General features: G+C 36.9%; 1 protein-coding gene across 1 annotated transcript in view; it reads left to right on the forward strand.

Annotated features, from left to right (window-relative positions):
• LOC110376072 (potassium channel subfamily K member 6) overlaps positions 1 to 25,058 on the forward strand; it is a 67,848-nt gene continuing 42,790 nt past the window's right edge. The window contains exon 1 of the mRNA XM_064035509.1: positions 1 to 195. The gene's annotated coding sequence lies outside the window, so the exon portion shown is untranslated. The remainder of the gene's footprint in view (positions 196 to 25,058) is intronic.

A 25,058-nucleotide genomic window follows, 5' to 3' on the forward strand; every position in this document is an offset into this window, starting at 1 on the left:
GCCTCCGACCGCACGGACGAGCGCTACCAACGGGGAATAGCCGCGAACTTCAAATTCAAATTTCGTATATCGAACGCGGACTTCTTTTTAAAATTAATTTGGTTTTATTTTTTATTTTTATCGTTGCTTCTGGCAACGTGTAAAGACTGTTTATACTCTTTGGTGAACTTTGAAGATTATTTACGTGAAGATACGGTAAGTTTAGTTTATTTATATTCTAGAGGTATAAAAATATATAATATCTTTTAAAATAGTTTCTTGATAGTTTAAAACGTTTGTCTATAAAGAGGTTAGCAAAATAAAAAATAGGTTATTGGTTGCAGTTTTCGTCGTGAATATACATAATTTTATTCGCATCAATATGAATTAGGAGACGATTTTTCCTATCACGACTGTATTTTTAAACGAAGTTTTTGAAAACTTTCTTAACTATAAGATCATTGTAACATGCGAATACTTTTATGTAAGTTTTCGTAGTCACTTTGCAGCTTGTGTGCGGCGATTTCATGGTCTACGGCGCGTAGTAAATTAGCTACGCTTTTAGTGCTACGAGATGCGCTACGAGCTACGCGCGGTTTCGTAGCGGATATATTTTACTAAAATATTTTAAAACTGTACTATTGAACTGGTTCAATTTCTTTGAATTTATAAGAAGACAATATATAGAGAAATGGGATATAGCATTATCTATATTTCTATTGATCATACTAAAATAAAAATCGCTTTTACATTTCAAAATACATAACTCACTACTATTATTTGAAAAATACAGGCCCTAATGTATCCAGAAACGCTTTTACCGGCCTCCAAACACTAATGCGTTTTAAATTGTTACCTACATATTCTTTGATACAACATTTTTTCATGAATAAAATCAGGCTTTCCTACAATTATTTCAAGGTTACAAAATATGATGAATGAGATAATAATCGTTTTTTTTTGGGAAAAATATGAGCGCGGTGATAGGTGCTTTTAACCCTTAATCGATTCTGTCATTACAACTAGGTACATGAGGCTCCATTACTGAACAATAAGGTTCGACAATATTGCGTGATATATTTTTGATGAAGAGTATTTTTTCATTTTTAAATGGGTGACCCGGTGAACTTTTGACCGACGCAAGAAAGGGTGTCCGCTTTATACGTCTGTCTGTCTGGGACACCTAAGTTCTTTAATGGATAAACCGATTTGGATGCGGTTTTTTTAGTTATACGTCTTTTTTAGTTGAAGAAGATAATTTTGGTCCTATGTGTGATCCTTCTCCAGTCCAATTACTATATAACATGGAATATGATACTAACGAAATAGATAGACAATGCACTTGAGTCTGCGCAATTGCTTGTGCACTTTAGTCTTGCGTAGATGGCTGATCGTCTTGGGGAAAACAGTTGACGTGGCTAATAATCGGTTTGGACGCCATTATCAATGTATACATATATGTACATTAAATGTATCTACGTATATATTTGTATATACATACCCAATGATATTACGGTACGATGCACATTTAGCGAGAACCTGTTAAGATGCCGTGTAGTAATTCAATTTGGGTTAGTTGGGCGACCATTTGAAGTAAATTGCCTGGACTAACACGATTTGTGTCGAGTACTGGTTCTACGTAATATATTGTATAGATTTATACTGATAGCCACGTGTAACTTACTTTAAAGCATCATGCCTTCACACCTGGGGTTAATGAATAGGGATATCTTTCAAAATATTTATCAATATTTAAACCAATACTTTCTTAAGCATTAAAAAAATATCAAATTATTGGAATATATTGCACTTGCAGAAATCTAGATTTCAATGTCATAAATATTTAATCGGGGGCGCTGGGAGGCTTCATATTTGATGATGACATTTACCATATTTGATCATATCTCAGTGGTATACTACATTTAATATGCATTTAATGAAGCCATCTCTCTACAGTTATCAAATGAATATTGGACATTGTTGTATACCGAAAAAAAGCTATACTTTCTCAGTCACGCAGGTACGTTATGTACGTGTTTGTCGGTCACGTTAGCTTCCCGTGAAACACTCCTCAGAATGCGACAGGTGGCACCGATATGGTCACGTTTCCATTTATTGCAAACGTGCACGATGCAGTTGAGATTGCACCCGCAAAAGTCTTACCTATTCCTAGTTTGAAATAGGAACGATTCTCATTTATTTTTTCTAGTTTGATTGCTGCCAATTTGTCAACTCGGCGGTTTGATGGCTGATTATAGTTTGGTTCAGACCACGGAGGAGAAAAGACTAGGTTCAAACATTATGGTATGTTAAGACCAGGAAGTCCAAAGCAGCCGAGGTGAATGAGAAATAAATAAATATGTTATTTGCCAGCCATTTTCATACAATCATAAAACTGTTCGATAACACAAAAAAATATACTCTGAGCTTTTTAAAAAGCCTAGGTTACCAAGCGATTAAATCCAAAGCCATTTTCCATTGTTATTGTAGACAAATATAAAACGCGTCATTGTCCATTAAGTAGAATCTGTTGTTTAGCCCCTAAGTGCTAGATCTACATACATTTACCCACTTAGATGTGACCTCGTAGTCGTAATGTCTTTTAAGTATTACTTTGAGTAAGTAGGCCCGGTATAAAGTACAATTAGTCAAGTTTAATTAAAAGTTATGAGAAAGACAAGTTAAGGTAATGAGATTTTTGAGTTAGGAGTTTTGCGAAAGGGTGGAAATGTGTATGTAGTATGTATGGTTTTGTTTTGATGTTATGTTTTCCTGCGTTTCCTGCTTTTATACTATAGGGCCAATGATTTATCTTTGTTTAAAAACCCACATGTTGCTTTAAGCAGCATTTTTTAAATCATTGAGAAAATCTTAGAAAGCGGCAGTTTGCGGTAAAACGAATCCTAATATATAAAAGGTATTTGGTGTGGGATTCTACTATGTTTAGAATCTTAAATTGTAGGTAATTGATTTTACAAATATCATAGACTGTCCTTAGGTGTTAGCACCAAAATAGTTCCAAACACCAATTTCATTTTCAATACACCTTGGAAATCGAATTACCGTCTGGTAGGCAACCGGTACCATTCGTCACAAACAATTATAACTTTCCAGCCCTATGAATAAACATAATCTGTACTCATATTTGCTTGAACGCACTGGACTCAGGTATTACTGTTTTTTTTTCATTGTAGATCATCATTTTTTTTCATTGTTAAATAGCCGATGAAGGCTATATGATTTCATCCAGACCATCCAGTACGCTGAGTAGTGCCCTCATGACGCGGGTGAAACCGCTGGTAGAAGGTAGTTAGATTATAAAATATAGACAACAATTTAATCAGTAATTTTTCAAAACTTTGGCTATTATAATAATGTCGGGACACATTTTAGGCAAAGACATAAAAATGATGACAGATTTTTTTATATAAGTAAATAATCACAGGCCAAAAACGGCAGCACTCTGTTACAGAAACATCTCAAGCCTCGTCTGTGTATATTGAAGTGCTAGCGCGCTCCGCGCTTTCATAATTGCTCCCATTAGAGTCTAGTCGAGTAATACTTTCATAAATAACAATGTGTATTACAACTAGGTGGAAATAGGAAAGAAAGCTATCCTAGACAATCTTCCTTTAGATAGATTATGTAATCAGGCGTTACTTTGCAAAAATCCGTGACATAAAATGTTCTTTTACTTACATAATCTGTCCAAGTTTCACTCTGAAAATACTTAAAAGAATTCTGATACCGAGATATTCTAGAGCCTGAGAAAGGATATAAGCTACTTTTTATCCGTATGCGGTAATTATTACTTTGGGAGACGGGTGAAACCGTAGTAACAGCTAGTAATATAACAGACCTGTTATTTCACGAAGTCATTCTCCCCAACCTGTTTGTCCAATGACTAAGCTATCATTTGCAATGCTAAACAGCCCATCCCGGCTTTAATGGAGATTTACTTATAATTCAATTAATTCGCGACTCGCGCCAGATTTTGATGAACAACGCTATTACAAAGGATTTGAACTCGTCAAACGTTTACTGAGCAATAACGAGATTGGTAATTGTATTATTTTCCGCTTGTAGGATGTTTAAGAAGGTTTGTAGAGTGATCTTGCAAAGGTTTAACTAGGTACATTAGCTAATATTATAAACCTGAAGAATTTGTTTGAAAGCGCATAGGAACTACTGAGCTTATTTGAAAACTTCTTTGTGTAGGAGAGCCCAATTTGAGTCCTGGAAAACGTAATAATTTTATGTCAATCTTTCAGTTTTAAGTAATATTATACCTATCGACGATGAAACTGTATAGACAGACAGGTCAGTTTGACATGGATACGCGAAACTGTTGCACTGGAACGAGAGGCAAACTGCAAAGCTTCTTTTTGACCAGGAAATATGTTTTTTCTATCGCGTTTTTAGCCGCCTGACAAACCGCACAAACCAGCTTCATTTAGTCAATTTCCCTTGTTATAACAACCTCGATGAGACAGAATAAACAATGGGGAAAAACACCTAACACCCATTACGTTTCTAACGACTGCCAAGAATAATATTCCTTCTTGTAGAAATACGGAAACTCGAGCACTTGATTGGAATTTGTTTTATTTTTGTATTGACGATATTTATTTGTTTGTTGGTATTGTGGATTCGCAGAAACTTATCCAGTGTGCTTGCTATAATCTATTTAGCTCTCTATCTGTATATTCTGTTGTTCTTATAACGCATATACGTAGCTTATGAAATAAACATTATTTATTTTTTTATATTTATTTTAAACTTTCATTTTTTTTGATACCAGTTCATGAATGAGTCTCTCTGTTGGTTTAAAAAGGCTTATTGACGTGCTGAACCTGTTTTGTAACTTCTGTATTTTATTTATCAAAGCTATAAAAATTACTTTAAATTAAGATACCACTCTAGTTTATTTCGGATATGAGAAAAATCTGTTATAAACATTTAAAACCAAAGAAATTCTGAACCAATTAGGTGATTAGCGCTATATAAGTATACAAGCATAAGAAAATTGTTCATTACACAAAGTCAGAGCGTTGTCAACACCTTCTAGAGGCACACATCAAAGGATTGGATCAGTAATCCAGTTATGGCAACACCGTCAATAATGCAATCGATGTTTTAATCGATTTAGAGAAAATACGTTACTCATATCGGATTTTGTTGCGTACAAGGCTCGTGTTTTGTTTCTTTGCTTGTTATTTTCATGTTGATTTTCTAAAAGAAGATTGACGCAGACCGAACAAAATAAAATTACGTCTAAGCACATATGTGCGTACTTGACAAGCATGTTTGCCGTAAGCCGTAATGGTCTACTAGGACCAAAATGTTGTCTTTTGTTAAAATATCTGTTACGCCAATTCAATTGACCTGTCTCATGATTTTGGTATAGGTACATATAACTGATGAACAATTTTTCAACAACGCTTTAACACTGGCGGATTTTCCGCTCGATTTTTCCAAGCGACAACACTCGTATGGGCAGCGGTAATAATTGGCAATCCAAGCGACACATTTTTTCAGTTGTAATATGTCACGCGTATACGCCCGATTTAGCTAAGGACCAAAATGTACCAGAGTGAGATCGCTGTTAATCTGTAAATCATGAAAGTCAAGACTTGTTTCTCAAGAATCTTCAAGAGTACTAAGACCTAAGTCAAAGTAAGGGAAGTTCTAAGTACAAAATGGCGACTTGTTAGCAATTATTTCTACACTTATTCGCTCCCTGGAAAGTTGAACAACGTTGGATTTTCTACGCAGTTTCAGAAAAGTTGTTACTAAAGTGCTACCTGGAAAAAATAGAAGGATTATTTCCTCTTTTCTATTGCATTAATTAGTAAAAAATAAATTACAAACGATTTTTTATAACAATCTAGAGAGATATTGTGTAAAGAATTGGAATAATTTGCATTACATCTGTTGTTCAAAAAGTTTGTATTGTGATTTATATATTTTTTTCGATTCTGAATGTTCGACATTTCAATCTCGTTTGAATTCTAATGAAGTACAATTCAATATAAAAAGTAGAAATTAGAACGTTCGTATAATTTATTGCATTTTTTCCAGTTCAATTGAATTCAAAGAGTTATTCAGTCAACTGAGTTCATTCGAGATATTCTTTATGCATAATTTAATTATTTGTCTTATTACTTTAGTTACCTAATTTGGAAACATACCTACGGTTTTAAACTTAACATAATTGATTTGGTAACTTTTTTCCTTAAAAAAATGTTTACGCCTCAAACTATAAATGACAGTCGCATATAATATAAGAACTCATTAAACCGGTCTATATTAATCTGTTTGGTAGTTTATCACAAGTAAAGTAAAGAGCTTACAATAGTTAATTAAAGTGACACTTATCTCGCGTCGTATTAGTGTTAAAAGCTTCGTTATTGATATAAATCGTACTTAAAAGTTTCTTTCAGAGTTATCTTGGTGACAGAGATATTAATATAAATGTGCAGAGCGATATAGTTTGCGTGGATTTGATACACCATACATATATTGTGTTGCAGAAGAAAATTATTTTGTATTATTATTGTGTTTTAAGAGTATTTATGTTTATTTTAATTTCATTGATTTATCACCTACTTTTTAAATACAAAACCAGAAGTTTTGAGTAGCTGTTGCGGGTTTTCAAAATCAATGATTATGGAACTTTATGGTTATCCAAAATATGTTTGAAAAGAAAGGGACGTTTCTATTTTAGTTTTAATTTGATAAAAATCATAAAAAATACAATTTCTATTCTAAATTGACAGTGATTTGGGTTAACCTACAATAAAATATTATTCGGTTTTTATTCGTGAACTTTTTGTGTGACATTTTTGAAGCATGAGCTCATAATTGGCAGGATTATAAAGTTTATTTGGCAATCACAATTAATTGACTTTCATTTTCATCATCACCTTAATTCATATACCATCGTACAAATACTAGCTTCTTGCGATGGATATGCCGTGTATCAAGGAAACTTCTCTACAGTGGAAGTAGAGTAAAAATAGGATCCTATGTTATTATTCTGTGGTTTCATATTCTATTATTTCATTCAAGCGTGATAAAAAAATAAACCTTTAGATCAACTAACTTTTTTCACATGTTTATACCTAAGGCAGATTGTCTTTTTATATTAACTTTTTTTCTGAAAAGTCATATTTACGACACAAATGTCAAATCTCGCAGCAAAAAAACTCCTACCCACATTAGCTCACATTTGTATTTAGATATAGACCAAGGTTTGACTTGATGAATATTTCATGAAGTTTTCATACGTTTACAGTTCATTGCGTTATGTATATGACGTGGTGAAGGATTATTATGAATCTCGCGCGCAATGGAGGCTGAAACGAGTCATGTGAAAGTAATGATGTGGGTTGGGATTGAAGAAAAATGAATTAATGATTTCTGTCGTTATGGAAAAAGTAGGATGTATTACAGTTATTGCTTACTAACTTTTCTGTTTGCCAATGCTGCTAGTGACTAACAGTAGCCAAAATGCTTGTTTGCCCGTACCCGATAATCTCAGAGTACATATACTAGGCCGAATGGAAAAATCGATCGCATCGCAGAGTCAGATACCTATTCAATTTATCTAGTAAGGCTTTTGGTTTTTTAGCCGGGTGCGCGGAATAGTTGCCACGGGACGCGTATGGATTCACTTGGTAAAGCTAATTACTAAATCTTTTCGGCCGTGAAATAGTAAAATAAAAATAAATAGAGATTTTCCAAATTCCAACAAATGGACACACACTTTTTAATTTTCCTCATACAACACACACCACTTTAAAACTCACAAAGCCAGCATATCAACAGCCAGCATAAAACCTTAGTAACCTCATTGTCAGTAGGCCTACAGGTCAGGCCGCCATGAATGATAGATGAGCAAGCCAGTCTCAATGTCGTCACAGTCTCCTCAGAACTGGTTGTAACCAGTTGCTCCAACCTTCAAAGTTTCGATCCAGTGTGGGCAATTGATAATGAAGTAGCCTGGATGCTTGGTAAGGCTATGGAATTTTTATCCGGATGTGCAAACAGTCACCTCGGGATGAATGTTCCACTGGCAGCAGTTTTTCAGCTATGAAGATTTAACCATTTATCAGACCAACGAGTAGAGATTTTTTTTAATTGAGAAAAATACAAAATAAATAATATTGTCAGTAGGCTCGCAGGTCAGGTCAGGCCGCCATGAATCATAGATGAGCAAGCCAGTCTTCGTGACGTCACCGTCTCCTCAGAACTGGTTGTAACCAGTTGCTCCAACCTTCAAAGTTTCGATCCAGTGTGGTCAATTGATAGTGCAGGGTTAAGTGTGACATGTGTACAAGTTCTCGTCTTGTGGTGGGTTACATATTGATGTTGATTGATAGCGGATTTTTATAACATATCTATCCATTTTTTTGTGAGTAGAGATTGAAGAATTTATATGGAGCTAAAGTCTAATCGCAAATCAAAGGATTACAATGTGAGATTCACGTTATAATCTTAAAAAAAATTAAACTTAGTGGCCAGTTGGTTAGCATTAGCTTATAGCTTTTTGAAAAAGTTTCGAGAATTTCTGATTCTTATCCTGCTGAAAGAGATTTCTTAAGAAATAACCAGTGTTTTTGATTGTTCAATTTTTCTTCTTGTACCATGAGCTGTGTGCATACCTAAGCCGTTAAATTAAATTCCCAAAAAACATGAATGACTTTCTATTAGGAACAGGCTGGTTTTTATTTTGGTCAAAAATTAAGCATTGCCATCCAACGTGGCAATGCTGCCAGCCTCTTGGGTACACTCCCGGTGGGCAGCGATGAGGAGTTTTTTGATGCCATTTTTTAGTTGTATATATGTATAAATAAGGATTTTTTTACGTCATGTAAATATGTATCACTTGTATAAAATATAAATTCCAGCATGCAAAAAAAAAAAAAATAATAATAAAAAAAAAAAAAAATTGGAACATAAGTATCATCATTTTTATGGCGGAAAACTTTTTTTTAAACAGTGATAAATACTATATATTTGGAAATGCGTGTTGGATTTCTTCAATCATAAATAAATCATACACACAATCATAAATTATTCCTTTTTACCTAAAAATACTCGTACCTAAAATAAAAAAAAATACAACATGAACTCGCTTGCTGACTTAGCAAAACAATATGACGAATATTAATTTAAACTTGTTACCTTATCTCAGGGGAATCGTAATGTAAATACAGATACAGAGTTTAAGCTAAACGATTAAGTTACAACAACTTAGGAAGGCTGACAGCTTACAGTGAATCTCCCTTAAACGTAAATAAATTACTTAGCTGTATTTCGGAAAGTAGCTAAACATCATGTAAAGTTATCTTGGCAAATTTTCTTGCAGTTGTCAAAGCCGCATTGAAACTAATGTTACGAGGTTAAGACAAAACTAGTTGTCTCTGTATAATGTAATAGGCCTTAATTTTATTACATAACTGTTGTTTTTTTTAAGTTTTATTTAAGTATAAGAATCAAGTTTAAACTATATACCAAATCAAAAACACCCAACCGTCAATTGGAAGGTCCAAACCTCATTTTCATTAAACACACGTATGTAGATACAAACTCGTATATACAAATTAGAAGTTATCAGCACAACCAGAAAACCTTACCCTCTGACCTTGAAAAACCACAAAAGGGTTTAACAGGACTTTGTGGAAACCCTTTCAAGTGTGTTTGAGTAGACCATCAGGTTGTCCGAATATAATTTATTTCCTTTCAACTCGCTCACGGTTGGACCCTCAAATTATACAGGTCGGGACAAACAAAATGATGAGAATTTATTCAGCATCGCTCAAAGTTTAGTATTTAGAATTGCAGATAGAATCCCAATCACGGACTAAGGGAAGATGAGCGGAGATGTCATAATGCAGGCAGGTCAGAGCGCCTTCTCGTAGGTCAAATACGTACGGTGAGCATGACCAAAACGATCAGTTACGAGTGAGCTAACGGGATGTTCGAGTTCTTTGAAACAATTATCAACGATTTTTGGTTTTACCTATGGGCGGCTCTAAGGAAGGTGTATAAGGGCGAAGACAATAACGATCCTCGTTCTCCGCACACCCGCATTTTGACGCGCTACTTTCTTATGAGATTTCCATTATGGCACCTCCGCTAGTCATTTTGTTCTCCATGATGAGATCCCAACTTACATTTTGTTAGATATTCTTTTTGCTGAGTTGGGTAAAGTTTGAATTCAATAACAATGTTAGCACTGAGGCGTGTAAACAATAACGCTATACTAATTGGACTGAAAAACTTGTATATTCTTTTTTCTTTTTCATGAAAAATGCATAAACATGTTGTTTTGTTTCAATTTAATGGAATAAAGTTGTTTGTTTATACTTTATTTGGGAATACATGAATAGTTTTTGCTTCATTTTAGATAAAAATAAAATGTTATTTTTCTACACAAACACTATAATATTAGTAATTAATGACTATTTTGTTGCTATCTAGTGTCAGATCAAAGTAATACGATGAATTAGATCTAGTCTAGACTCATAATTGGGTATAAATAATAGACAGCTGAAACTTTGACGCCTTCTCCAAAATACCTATAATTATCTAGTGCCGAAAATGATGATAAATAATTATTATGAGTGATAATGTGTTGTTGTGAACATTAAAAATCAATACTTGGCTTTTATTTTCAAGTTACTTGCTCTTTATATCTATGTTATAACTTATCTATAAAATATCTGAAAATTGCATCATAATTTACGCTCAAAATATTTTTTCTAAAAGATTAACGTATAACACTACAATATTTTCTATTTTTATCCACTTTAATCCGTCATAAACATATGTCATATCTACAATACGAAATTCAAATTTACCTTTATAAATCTTTAAATCTCGTCGGTCAGTCTAGGTTTAATACGACAGGTTTCAAAAGCTTTCAGCATATCACCGACAGCTTATAGATTTACTACACGTTTTGTATGTAAATTTCTTCACTGGAGAGAAAACAATATTAAATATGTCAGCTACATGTATTCTCTTGAAAATTGTTTGTAAGAGGGCGATATCCTTAAGTGTTATTTAGTTTTGGCAAGTTTTAATCTCCAACACATCTTTTCCCAGGGGTTGTCCAGGTAGCTGGGTTGAGGAGTTCAAATACGCAGTCGCTCCATGTGAAACATTGGTACTCAGCTGAGAGGCCAGACTGGAAGCCCAACCCAAGATGAGAGGGAAAAGGCTGGGCAGATTATTGTTATTTGTGTGTGAAACATAGCAACAAATCTCAGTTATCGGGTGGCTTTTCAACATTACGTAATAGTGATTAACTTAGCGAATCTGACCGAGCACTTTACAAGTACAAGTCAGGTTAGATATAACTTAGAATCAATACCGCAACTAGACTAACGAGCCGTTCTAACTAAAAGTCAATATTTGGAAGTTATTACTAAAACTGCTTACTAAAGCAGTTTCGAATTATCTACATATTGAAAACACCTGAATTGAAGCATATTTTCACTGAGAAGAGAACATTATTATTGAGGAAAACAGGTGTTTATTATTCGATCAAAACCTCTAGTAGTCCAGGGTTAGGATTTTTGTTTCTAAAGCAATTAAGTAACAGAAAAAGCTTTTATAAGAATTAAGATGTTTTACGAAATCTCCCGCTTCCTATTATAAATTAAATCTTGTTCTACCAATCGACTAAAAATGTACATGTATCAGTGCAATTAGCCCTTCCAAACCAACCACTGCTTAACAGACAAACTTACCACACAATAGTTCATCAATCTATAGTGACCTGTCAAAATCTCGGCTGGCGACATTGGTGACGTCACAAGTCCCGTCGGCAACCTTGCCCTTGATACCCGATCGATAACTTACCAACTTGTCCTGACACCCGATTTGTTGCAGACCAACTTTTTATGGTACACGATGGGTACACGTCAAAAACCTCATTGTTGCGCGCCTTTTTTTGAACTGATTTATTGCGTTCGATTTTTAAAAACGAAGGAGGTTATTTTGAAAGAGTTTGTGCGTTTTTTTTTTAATTTAACGCTGTTCTCTTTTTTTGGGGTTGGGAAAATGTAAGATAGATTTATGACCAGTTGAAAGGAGCTCATATTTTTTTAATGCATTTGTAAGTTAGATTGTTTTATAATTTTGCATAAACAATTTTTATATTTTACAGTAAGCATAAAAGCATCGCTGTAAAATCATTCCAGAATAAGTGTTACAAATATTTACAAAATTATTTATTATTTTCTTCGTAGTGATTACTTCTATTTTTTGACCTCCATTAACTAAGCCGTGGAAGTCGGCTGAAACTTCCAGGGTCTCATTAAAAAGTCAATTAAGTCACAAATTGCGTTGCTGATGTTCATACTTTTTATAGGCGATAAAAGTTAGCGCTAAGCAAATTAATCTTTTCATTTTCAAATGTAGGCAATGTTTGTTTATAAACCTTATTAGAAACTTCTACTTGTTTTTAATGCACTATTAGCTTAGTTTGAATATCAATGTAATTTCAACTCGAAACTTAAAGTGCTAGTCGTGTAAAATATTTTATAACACTATTTATTGCAGAAAAGACACTTTTATAAGTTTTGAAAGCGAACGCGTAGTATTGCGAATAATTTGTTATTTTATTTCTATAAATCTGTGTTTTGAGATCACTGCACCTACTGTTAAAATGTTTTTCTTGATATCATCATCAATTTATTACCGCCTCACCCATTACTCTCCTCATACATTTAAATAAAGGTCTCTCGATATTATCTTACACGTCTCAAAATATAGCATATCCCTATTATTAGACGTTTCACCATCGACAAAAATAACTTACATTTACTTCATAACTTATAAAAGCAAATAAAGCATGAAATTAAAGTTAAATGACTTTGTAATACTTATTTATATCTTCGTTTATTCGAGAGATCACAAAGTTTATGAAATTCAAAGTTAATCGAAAGATAAATCTCTGGAGTTCATTTTAGAGAGATTAATAAAGAACTTTACAATATGGAAGCTTTAGCTTTAGCTGGTTCAAATATTCTGTAAGTAATTAAATATGTATCAGTTGAATTAGCCAGTATTGAGGAAAAGTACTAGGTATTCATTATTATTTTATTTTGTAGGTTCAATATCGATCACTGATCTTCTCCAACATAACTATAGAATCTATACGAAAATAAAAAAAATAAAACGCATTTTTTTTTATCTGAACAAGGTGGTATGATTAACTATTTCCGAGATTTAATTACTTATAACTGAGTGTGGTTCAAACAAATATTACCAGGTCTGAATAATAAGCCTTAATGTTATCTTAGGAACTAACTCTATATGGGTTTCCTAACATAACACATCTCTAATAACCTTTCTAGGATAAGCAAGCAAGAAGTCAGTACCTTAGTAGCCTACTATATAGGCATCTATCTATCTATATGCTACCATTATATGCTTTCTGCAGACTTATATTATTTGAAAAGATTTGTTTTGCACTCTTCAGTACAAAAAGCAAATATTTAAGCATAAGAGAAGTAAGTACCTATTAACAATCACTTATCATAATTTAATCAACGCCAGAGAGTCCCATTAACATCTGACACCTAGCACCCTGTATTGTTCAAACATAATTTCGCAACATAATACAACGACTTATTGTAATGTATAAGTGTGTATAATTAAAATATCTGTCTCCCCTCAGTCCCCATTCCTGAAAAGGTGAGGACAGAGAATGTCCTCCTTGACCCAATATTTGCTCATAGAAAATCTAATTAAAAGCATTCCGATGTCTCGTAGACGAATAAGTGGAAGCCTCATTTACTTCTCTTCAAATGGTTCATATAATAATACATAAAATTTCTGCGATTTCTTTCACAGAAAAACTTTAACTCTGAAATCGCTAGTTTTTTATAACTCAATCTTTCAGACTCCATCCTACTCTTAAGAGAATTAAAATTTAAAAGATGTCTGCAAGCAACAAAGCAATAAATAAAATTCGAATTTATCAATATTTACGAGAGCCCATCAAAATAATTCGTCGCTCGATTTATTTGAAATGTTGACACACCAAAAAAATTACAACAGAAAATAAATAAAATTCTAAAAGCAAACAGCATAGAAACTTTTTTAATTTTGTTCCAGCCCTTTAAGCCAAGGGCCATGTTGACCTTTGCCGAATTTTATTTTTAATTCAACGATGGCCAACATGCGTACTCAAGCATGTTTTCGTGTCAAAATATTTGTGCCCTGGAGCTATTTTCGTTTTATTGTATTTATTATCTAGTTCTGTAATCTATGAGATTTTTAACAAAGATAAGCCACGGACACAGAATGTCATAACATTGCATATGACTCTATGATTGAAGCTACAGGTGCACTACGTATACCATTAATTTGAAATCCTTTCGCTGTGGTTACAATCCAACATGATTGGTATGAATTTACGCTCTTTCTGATACATGGAGATAGTGCTTTATGACGACCAGATCAATCCACGTTACTGTTTAAATAACCTCAAAATAGGGACTTAAACCCACCCTTTATAAAACAGAAAACGTAGGAGTCTGAATTTATCACCAATATAACCAAATTACTCATAAATAGTCTACAAAATCATATGGAATTCGAACAATTCACATCTGACATTGGCATTCACATACCCGAACACGATCTTACAGTTCAAAGGGCGTGCACACAAAGGTAGAGCTGTCGTTCAACCGTGTAATTAAGCCCTCTAGTGGGATCTCTGCCTTATTGCCTGTCAGGCTTTGTACGAAAAGTTTTTGGGTAGTTCGATAATGTAGTCGGATCTTGATCGGGTGGCATTGAATGAAGCTTATTATTTGTGTGTATGTATGATAGATAGATATATTGGGCTAACTGAGCATGTAAATTAACATGGAGATAATTTTGCACCATACTATAGTGTGTTATTATTGATTTACTTTCTATTGCAAGCAATTTCTGATTAGAGAATAACGTTATTTTGAACAAAACACCTTAACTACGTCGATACCTATATTGCTTCAGGGAACCGAAACTGAAACTGAAACGTCACAAGTCCCAAAAACAATCTATAAATTCAATCACATTTCTGTCAACAAACAAAAACAAACACCAATTACACTAAAAACGACCTTTTAACCTTTTACTGGAAATACGCATCGCAAAAACGTACCCCGGTTGGCGGTCGCGCAAATCTTTAGGGACCACACAGGTAATTAGTTTTACAGTTTTAATTGGCAGAAGTGTCTCGCTAGGTAACACGGCTACACTCTTCAGTAAATAAACGTAAGTTTTAAGCTACTTTTATGCAATTAATTATTTCTGTTTCCTTCTACGAGAAGGAGAGGTTTTTAACAGAATATCCACATGAAGTTCTTGTAATAAATCTGTACTACTTTCTTCTTTTAATGAACCACTGAGCTAACTCAAGACGGTTCGAGTTGCAGTAAAAGGACGAAAGAAAAATAAGCTGAAAGTTGACTACTGTCTATGGACAAAATTCAAAAAGCATTGGTAGGTGAAGTAAGCCAGAAAGCCCTTTCTAACCGAGTTTCAAAAGAAGAGGTGGTCACGTGTTACCTACTTCGTTTATTTAGTTTCAGTAAGGTAGTATTTCAAACCGTAAGCACTAGAATATTTCTTTGTAAGTTCATAAGTATAACCCACAGACATTATAATTACTAAAACATAGATTCCTAATTTTAGGGTCTAGGTTCGCTTTATGTATACTCTTTGTTATGTGCGTGACCATAACACAGAGTTATAAATAATAGACGGTACCGTTAACACAAACGTTGTATTCAAATGAATGTAAAATTATAGCTGTTGGTATATATCTGATGTATACTAGCGTGAAACACGTACAAACGCGTAAAAACTTCGACTGGGGACCGGCTATTTTTGTACTAAGTAATTTTTATAGGTTCCGGTACAATAGGCGTGGGTTGAAAGTTCCTGTAAATAAATAGAAATAGAAAACTAAAGTGACCCAAAATACTATTTACCGTAGGCATTACCGTTTTCATAAACAAAAATATACTCAAGAAAACAGATGATTAAGAACCGTAAGATTTGTCATGGTAGATTAAAAACTAATAATATTCTTTTCAATATACTTTTCAACCAACAACAACCAGACTCCATTAAAAAAATATTTAATCTACAAAAAGCTTAATTATCTTCGAATCATTATATCAAGTTCCATACAGATTCACCACAAAATACATAAAGCCTTCTAGAAAAGGTTCTACAATATGAAGGACCCCAATAGGTCCTTGAGAGAAACAATAGTGGACTCGGTAAACAACCGCGGACATTGTTCGAAGACCTCTCGTTACTGGCCAGCGACAGATTAACGTGATAAGGACCTTCTTCTTCTTTGATATTTAATTTTTTTTTGTCTATGGTGAGTGTCGTTCTGAGGTTGCAAGTTTCTGTTTGTTTTTTTCTTCAAGTTAAAGTAGAAATGACAGTGATGGTGTCATAATTTAGAGACATAACGTAGTTTATAACAGTTATACTACCTTCAACTTTTAAAAGTGGTATTGTCTATAGCTAACTTAAAGAAAAATATCTTTTGTAATGTTTATAAAGAGTCCTCACGATGCAAGTTCAATTACCTACTAATTCTGAGTATAAAAGATCTTCAAAAGCAATTTTCTACTAATCATTACTAAGACATTGACAGTATTAAAATATACTTTAAACTAAGTTTTATTACTGAAACTCGCACCGAATCAGTAATTTTTCGTATACGTAATACCGAAAAGCGTAGCAACAATCTACATGCGTAGCGCCGTAGCACCGTAGCTGCGTAGCTCGTAGCACATGGTAACGAAATCATAAAGTTATTTTACAGTTAACCAGACATCGTAAATTCTACCTACATACCTGTCATAATATATTCCAATGTGTTTACATATTTTTTTAAACGTGACTTTGTAGAATATGTACGTGTGTATTTTTTAAAGCCAAAGAGTGATGTCTTATTTAAAACATTGGCAGTGTTTTACTAAAAAAGTAAAACAGACGTTTGACGCGTGTTTAGAAGTAGTCAGTAAATAAGTCTCATGACTCGATTTTTATTTACATCGCCAGTGAATTTTATCAATCTTAATAATGAAATAAACTTACAAAAATTATATAAACTATTTTATATCGAAACTATCTACGTCAGTTTTTGACTGGAAACTACTGATATATAGTAATTCAAGTTTTCCTGGAATTATTTATTAGGTAAAAGTAGGTCGTTCGCGAAGAGATGTGGAACTTTCTTTCATAATATATCGGATTGTGGGAATAGGAAAATAATATTTGTAAATTGTATTACGTCTGCGTTTAATGTAATAACTCTATTCTATTGGATAACTAGTTATTTACTATTTTTTATTAATCCGAAAAAAAAGCAATATTGATCTGGCGGACCGGCTATAGTTACCTTCATACATACAGAAATATAGATATAAACAGATTTAAAAAAATGTATCTCACTATTTTTGCAGCAAAATACCTAACTTTACTAACTGTTTTTCACACCTCATTTTTCGTGTTTTTTGGCCATTTATATTTTTGACATCAACAAATAAATACTTACATGAATTTCTCATTGCTTTTCCAGTTCCTCAGTTAACAAATTACCTTGGCTCTCAACACAAAACTGGATTCTCCGAATTGAACCTCCATATACCATTGCAATATACCTACCCATTCGGAGCTCATTCAATACCTACCGCATTTAATATAGACAGGATCGATTGGGTGACGTCAAACACTCAATATATGTATGTACAATCATCTATAGACATGCATGAATCTGCTATATGCTTCCCGCGGCTGTGTCCATGTTGTGTAGTTTTAAAGATTTGTATTTTTGCTTTTTCTGTTTTCGAATTCTGCAATGTGCAGCCAGTTTCTTTTGAAAATAAAAAGTGCTGCGGTTGTGAGTTTATTGACTTATATGTTTCATCTTTACCCTTTTGTGTTCTAGGATTAATAATATAACATTATATAATATTAATACTTATTTACACATCTTAAACTTTTTTATCTATTATCTTACATATTGTACCTAAAAGGCTATTCGCTAATGCCCAAATATAGCTTGCACATCAGAAAGAAATTACTGTGATAAGCGAATATTGTAAATTTTCGTAAAAATCTCTTCAGCAGTTTTTGTATGAATGAGCTACCAATTTTACTAATATTCAGTCATCTACATATCCAACGTTTATAATATTCGTGTGATAGATAGACAGACAGACGGACATAACATCAATATTCGCTGTCTATCTAATGTGATATCTGAAAGGAATTAATTTCCACGAAACGGAATGGAAACGCCATTAGCTGTGTCGGACTTTTTGTAATTAGTTTTCTTACTCAAGGTAATTACAACGAGATACAAGATAAAGTTAAAGACATGCAAGTTAAAGGGTGTTTTTAACGTTAACAATTTCAATTTTGGCTTTGGTAATTCTTCTAAAATATTTTTAAAAGTGACATTGTAATTACCATAAAAGGGTTTAATATTATTATATTTTTTTAGAACATAATAATATTATAGCTTTTTTATTTTAGCTTTATATTACAGCTAAATTCATTAAGAGCTTCCACGACACACTTTGGCCGGTAGTTGAAAATTGAAAACCATATTGATCACGGGTCCACTCACTGCCCGTACCGGGATTAAATATAGCCTATGTTACTCGGAAAGAGTGTAGCCTTCCTACTGTGAAAGATGATTGTTGATAAATGATGTTTCCTTTTTATCATTTTAGTATAGAAAATCCGGATTAAACTATAGGCCGACTAAAACTTTACAATCTGGAATAGCCTAAATAAGTGCTAAAACACAGACAAAAGAGCTCAGTAACATTGACGCCATTTCGACAGCCAATAAGATTAACCCCTGAGCCTGAGTGCTTTATTTAAATTTTATCTCCAGTGGTACAGCTAGGCCTTCTTATTGGCCTTTTTATGTAAGTGGATTATGTTCGCGAGATCTTGGTTTTTTGTATTGTGAGACATTTTTTGTAGTTGCGAGCTTATTAGTAGAGTTTTTAACTCACTATATGACATGGCTACATTATCAAGACGTTAATAGATAGGTACCTAGTACCTACTAATATGATTTTCACGGTAAGATATGTTCTAATTGTTTTAGACAACCTTGTACACAATTAAAATCCTCAACCTCAATTTTCGCAAGTCGAAAATATTTATAAACTCACCTAAAATTAAAAGGAAATAAGATATTTATCTTCTTACCATCTTCAAATATCAGCTTAACGTAATCAGCCAAAAATAGAAGTCCATTTACTTACTATAAATAAAATAATAACATTTAATATTTATATACCAAAATGCCGAGCTTTGCGTACAAAATAAATAATTCAGAGGCAAGTTATTCTCGTAGGTTCGACCGAAACAAACCCCGAGGCATTTTGCTAAGTGGTGTTATTTTCGTACATGGCAACCCTAATTCTATTAGGCCAGGTATTATAGTAGACACCTTCGCGGTAATTGGCAGTATGAATGGTCGTGTCTGTGCTTTAATTTAATTTTTAATTTTAGAATTTTACCGCCAAAATACAGAAGGGTTTCGTAAAAAAATGTTTAAGCAGATTGAGAGTTTTAATTATTTTGTTGGGTGACTGGCCTTAAAATGATTATACTATTCTTTGTTTACATAGAAAAGATTATACATAGGTACATACGTAACAAATTAACTTCGCCTCTATTTAACTGAAAACATTACCTAAAAATCCTTTTATACAGCCAAAATAAGAAACCAAAACCAATTTCTGACCAATATATCAAACAGATTATACAAAATTAAATAACCAAGTAGACAGATATAAAGACTGATAGATCGACCATTCTGAATTCCCAGGAGTCCATAATACATGAAGTAGACTCAACAAAAATGTACAGGAAAACGGAATTTTTGTTATTCCCCTGAAACGGAACGTTTTCAGTTGCGCGTTAAATCTTATAATACCTTTCCGAGTGGTTTCTCTCAGAGGGCTAGCTGTCAGGTAAAATGTAGCCCCGGTTTTCATGTTCTAAATACAAATGGTTATTCTTTTTTCTAGTGTTTAGGAAGGAATGAATATTTGAGTACCTAAAGGATATTACCTAGGATACCTTCTCCGTGTGAGAGGAGGCCTGTGCCCAGCAGTGGGACGATAAAAAAAGGCTGTAACTGTAACTGTAAAGGATATTGGTACGGGATGAAGAATTTTAAGGATCGAAATAAATAATTAGGAGCAATTAAGTAATTCGTAGATATAGGTACACTAGACACTATTTTTCTACAAAGTGCACCACACGCCACACGTAACATTTTTTTCTTCAATTAGGTACTAGAGTTATGAACATTTTTGAGTCTGATGAACACTTATTGAAAAAATAGACCATTACAAAATACACGAAAAATACCTATTAACCAAAAATTCTAAGAGAATGAATATCATTCCTACAAAAAGCATCTACTAACTTATGAAAGCTATTGGCACAGTACATTTAATATGAACACACAACTAAGAAGATGTAACAATAAATAAATAACAAGTTAGGAGACAGACGAACTGTGTTACAGCAAGATTAATATCAGAATTACCTCGCATCTCTTATTAATATAGACTACAGGCCCACCTGTAAGAGTACATAAGTAATTAAGTACTACATGACACAGTAAAATATAGAAGTTCTATTCAATATGCTGTTATAGCTAGATATATTGTGTTTGTCAACCTTTGTTTAGAATTATACGCAAGCAACGGTCAATCGGTCATATTAACTTATGTTTTTTATTTTAATTTATGTTTTTTATTTTTCTGTTAAGCAACTTAAGTTTGTATATATTAAGTTTGAATAATAGTGAATAATAAAAATTGGTGATTTCAGATAATATAATTATTAGTAAAACATGATTTTCCAATACTTTTAGATTTTATTGTAAACTTATATCTAGATCTATAACACAGACGTTTGCTTTTCTCACCATCTCAACATTAATCGCTTATTACCAAGCAATTTTAAGCTTTACTGCGTCAGTCTTACAGTATATTTTCCTCTACTTCTCTAAGCATACAATGGTAATGTCGTGTCCTGATGTATTGAATACAAGGGCAAGTCGGGGATTTGTGATAATCCAGCTCAGGTGTTGCCATGGCAACGAAGGACTCGAACTTCAACGGAAAAGTACCTACTTAGAATATTGTGTAATTTAAGCTGAAGTTTTGTAGGCACCGTGCGTAGCGATGACCCTGCCATCTCGTGATTTATATCCGAAACTGTTCCCTCAAGTGTCAAAAATTGTACTATCAAACCATGGAAAAAAATCTGAATATTCGTGTAAAATTTGCTAATTTAAGTTATGAAAATGTATTGTTGTATTGCTGGATGCTGTAATACATCCAAAAACAACTCCAAGGGTGTAAAATTTTACTATTTCCCTACTAATAGTACTCGCATGCCATGGCTTAGGGATAAAAGAATTAAATGGATAAATGCAGTTGTAAAACACACGTAATACTTTAATACTTATTGGTGGAGTTGGAAATAACTCTGCCATTGTCACTCCTTTATCACCCAGTAACTGTCGGTACGTTGGTTTGCCCCATTGTCGTGCATGTCGAACTGGTTTTCGATTCTGCACTTTCTGCAGAATTTACGTAATGCACTAAGGCACAGACGTGCTTACATTGTCCTGATAGACCTGCCTTGCATTTACAAGTTGCACTTTTAATGTTTCTATTGCAATCAAGCTGAAAGGACAGAGATAAAAATTAAAAATAGAAATAATGATTTTCTAAAGATATTGTAATAACAATTAATTTAAAAAAGGTACTTACTGTTATCTTAACATCATATACATTTGAAATTTTTGTCTGAGCAACAATTTTGCCAGTTAATATTGTTTCTTGTTCTTGGCCAACTGTTTCTATGACATCAAAAACATGGCCCGACTCGAATAGCTTTTGGCCTTTTGATATATTTTGACCACGCTGCCGATCATTGTTTATTGGTAGAAAACCATATTTTATAATTTTAATCATTGTATTTTATATTTTATATTTTTAATCATTGTAAAATCACATTTACAGACTAGACGGTCACAACCAATGGGTTTGGAAAGTTTCTTTTTTTACTCGCATGGTGTCTCTACTGTCGAGATTATAACGCCATCTATAGTTTCCGCACGGTGCCTTTTTTTTTTTTTTTTTTATCGACGTAAAATCATCAAATGACCCCTCCCGCTGTGGGTTAGCAGCGGTGAGGGAGTGTCAGACTCTTACTGACTAAAATCGTCGTGTTCCGTCATAGGCCTTTTATGTACCAGGGCCGCGGTATCTCTTTCGAACAACCCGCAGCCCCGGCAGGCCTTGGCCCTGCTGGGCCCCGCTGGGGTTGCTGACGTCTCTTTGAGGAGCGCGTGGAACAACGCGCGCCGTCGACACGGGTCTGTCGTCTAGGAAGACAGAGGGACGATGAGCCACCCGAACTCACCGCCCACAGACCCACGCCTACGGTGGCCGGGAGTCATCTCGCGACACCCGGCGCCCATGGTGTCTACCTGGTCCAGCGCGGCGGCCGGGATGAGAGGTGCGGACTCTCTGGCGTTCCGCCTCCTCCTTCTCGAGCATGACCGCTTCGCAGAAGGAGGCGACGGCATCCCATTCTCTCGCCCCGGACCATGGCCTGAACCAGGGCCGGACGCGAGAGGTCGCCGCCGCCCAAAGCCTCGACGAGGACCCGGCGGTGCCCTTCCATGCGGGGCACACCTGGACTGTGTGGTCCACCGTGTCCTCGGGGCTGTCCGCACAATGGTGACACCGGGCGCCTCCTCACGACCGATGCGGTGCAGGTACCTCCCGAAACAGCCGTGTCCGGTGAGGACCTGCGTCATGCGGTACGTGAGGGCGCCGTGACTCCTCCCGAGCCACTCCTCAAAGGGGACTTACCGCCACGATGGTGGCGTGCCCTGCACTGGGTTGCGATAGTCGCTCCCTCCAGGCCACCATGAGATCGCGCCGGAGCTCCGCCCGCTGCGCGACAACTTGCCGCGGCAACGGGTTTCTCCCCGGCGCTGAGCCTCCTCGCGCCAGTCGTACAGGCGCAAGAAGACCCTTGCCTCCAGATCCCACGGTGGCAGTCCAGCGAGTAGGCCAGCTGCTTCGCGGGAGATCGTGCGGTACCCCCGGATTAGCCTAATGGCTATCACCCTTTGGGGCACGTTCAGGTAGTGCACAGCCCGCGGCCGTGCCGAACGTGCCCATACCGGGGCCCCGTAAAGGGCCATGGACCGCATGACCCCGCGTAGAGTTTACGGCAGGGGCGTTTGGGCCTCCCAGGTTGGGCAGGAGCCGCTTGAATGCAGCACCTGCCTTCTCCAGTTTGGGGCCCAAACGTCGGAAGTGCTCGACGAAGCTCCACCGGCCGTCGAGGACGAGTCCCAGGTACTTCATCGCCCTCTCGACGCCGATGGTAGCCCCCCCCACCATGACTTGGGAGCCTGAAGGTGGCGCGTTCCGAAGCCCATGAAAGCACATGGCCTCGGATTTGTGCAAGGCCACCTCCAGTCCCAGCAGCTGGATCCTCTCGATGACTATCGCAACCCCGCGCGTCATTATGTCGGCCGCCTCCTGGTGCGACCTCCCTTGTGCCAGAACCAGCGTGTCGTCAGCGTAGCAGACCACGCTGACGCCGCTAGGGAGGTCGGCGCGCAGCACCAGTCGTAGCCGATGTTCCACAAGAGCGGCCCCAGTACCGACCCCTGCGGAACACCGCACGACATCTCTCGCCGGTTCCATTCCCCGTTGTGACCAGGGTAAATGATGGACCTATCCGACAGATAGGCCTCGACCACGCGACGAAGGTAGGTCGGCACCCGGTGATACCGGAGTGCCTCCCTGATGCAATTCCAGGGAAGGGTGTTGAAGGCGTTGGCGATGTCAAGAGACACCGCCAAGACGACCCCCGGACACAGCATCCCCGTCGTGAGCTCTCACGCGCATGATGGCGTCCACCGTTGAGCGCCCTTGCGGAAACCAAACTGGTGGTCCGCAAGGTCCGGCCCTATCCCCCCAAGGTGCGCGACGAGGCGGTGTGCGACAACTCGCTCAAAGAGCTTGCCCACCTCGTCGAGCAACACGATAGGCCGGTATGCGGACGGAGAGTCCGCAGGGCGCCCCGGCTTCCGTATGAGGACCAGTTTCCCTGTCTTCCAACGAAGTGGGAACTGGCCCCTCTCCAAACATGCGCTGAGAAGCCCCCTAAGTCGAGGCCCGAGAGCCTCAAGGGCCAGGACCCAGGCCTTGCCAGGCAGGCCATCGGGCCCTGGGGCGGTGTTTTTGGCTTTCAGCCTAGCCACCGCCACTCTCAGGTCCACCCCAGTCACCTCGGGGACATCGTCGTCGTCGGAAGTGTGGTCCGTACTTGACACCGCGGGTTGCAGAGACATGGGCGGGGGAGAGTGTTCCCCGCGCGAAGGGAACAGAGCGCTCACCACCTCCTCCACCAGCTGAGGCCGAAGACTCTGGGTCAGCGGGGGGGCCCATGGGCGGAGCTTGCCCCGCACCATTTTGTACAGGCGCCCCACGGGTCCCTGTCCAGAGACCCCAGCAGCTCCGCATTGGCCACCTCCTTGGCCTGGACGATGGTGGAGGGCGGTCTTCGCAGCTCTGTAACCCTCGTACAGCTCTGCTTCCCTGGCTTCTGCATCCGGAGGGCGGATGCGCAGCCTGCGGTGTCTGGTGTACAGGTGCCTCGCAGCGACGCACGCCTCTCGAAGGGCGGCGATCTCGCGAGACCACCAGTACACCTGGCGTCGGGCGCGTCCTGGCGGGACTCGGGGCATGGCCACGTCGCAAATCTCGGACATGGTCTCCCGGAACCACTCCGCCTCGTCGTTGATGTCGGCGGGCCTGTCCGGTGATGACACCCAGGCCTGCACGACTGAGGCTTCCAGGAGAAGCTCCCGGTCAAGGTGCCTCAGCGCCCAACGTGGACCACTCGGGGTCTGCAGGACCGGCGCGCTAGGGTTCTGGGCGGAGACGTCAAACCGGATGTACCGG

This window comes from Helicoverpa armigera, chromosome 7 (genome assembly GCF_030705265.1).
Source record: "Helicoverpa armigera isolate CAAS_96S chromosome 7, ASM3070526v1, whole genome shotgun sequence".
NCBI classification, from domain to species: Eukaryota; Metazoa; Arthropoda; class Insecta; order Lepidoptera; family Noctuidae; genus Helicoverpa; species Helicoverpa armigera.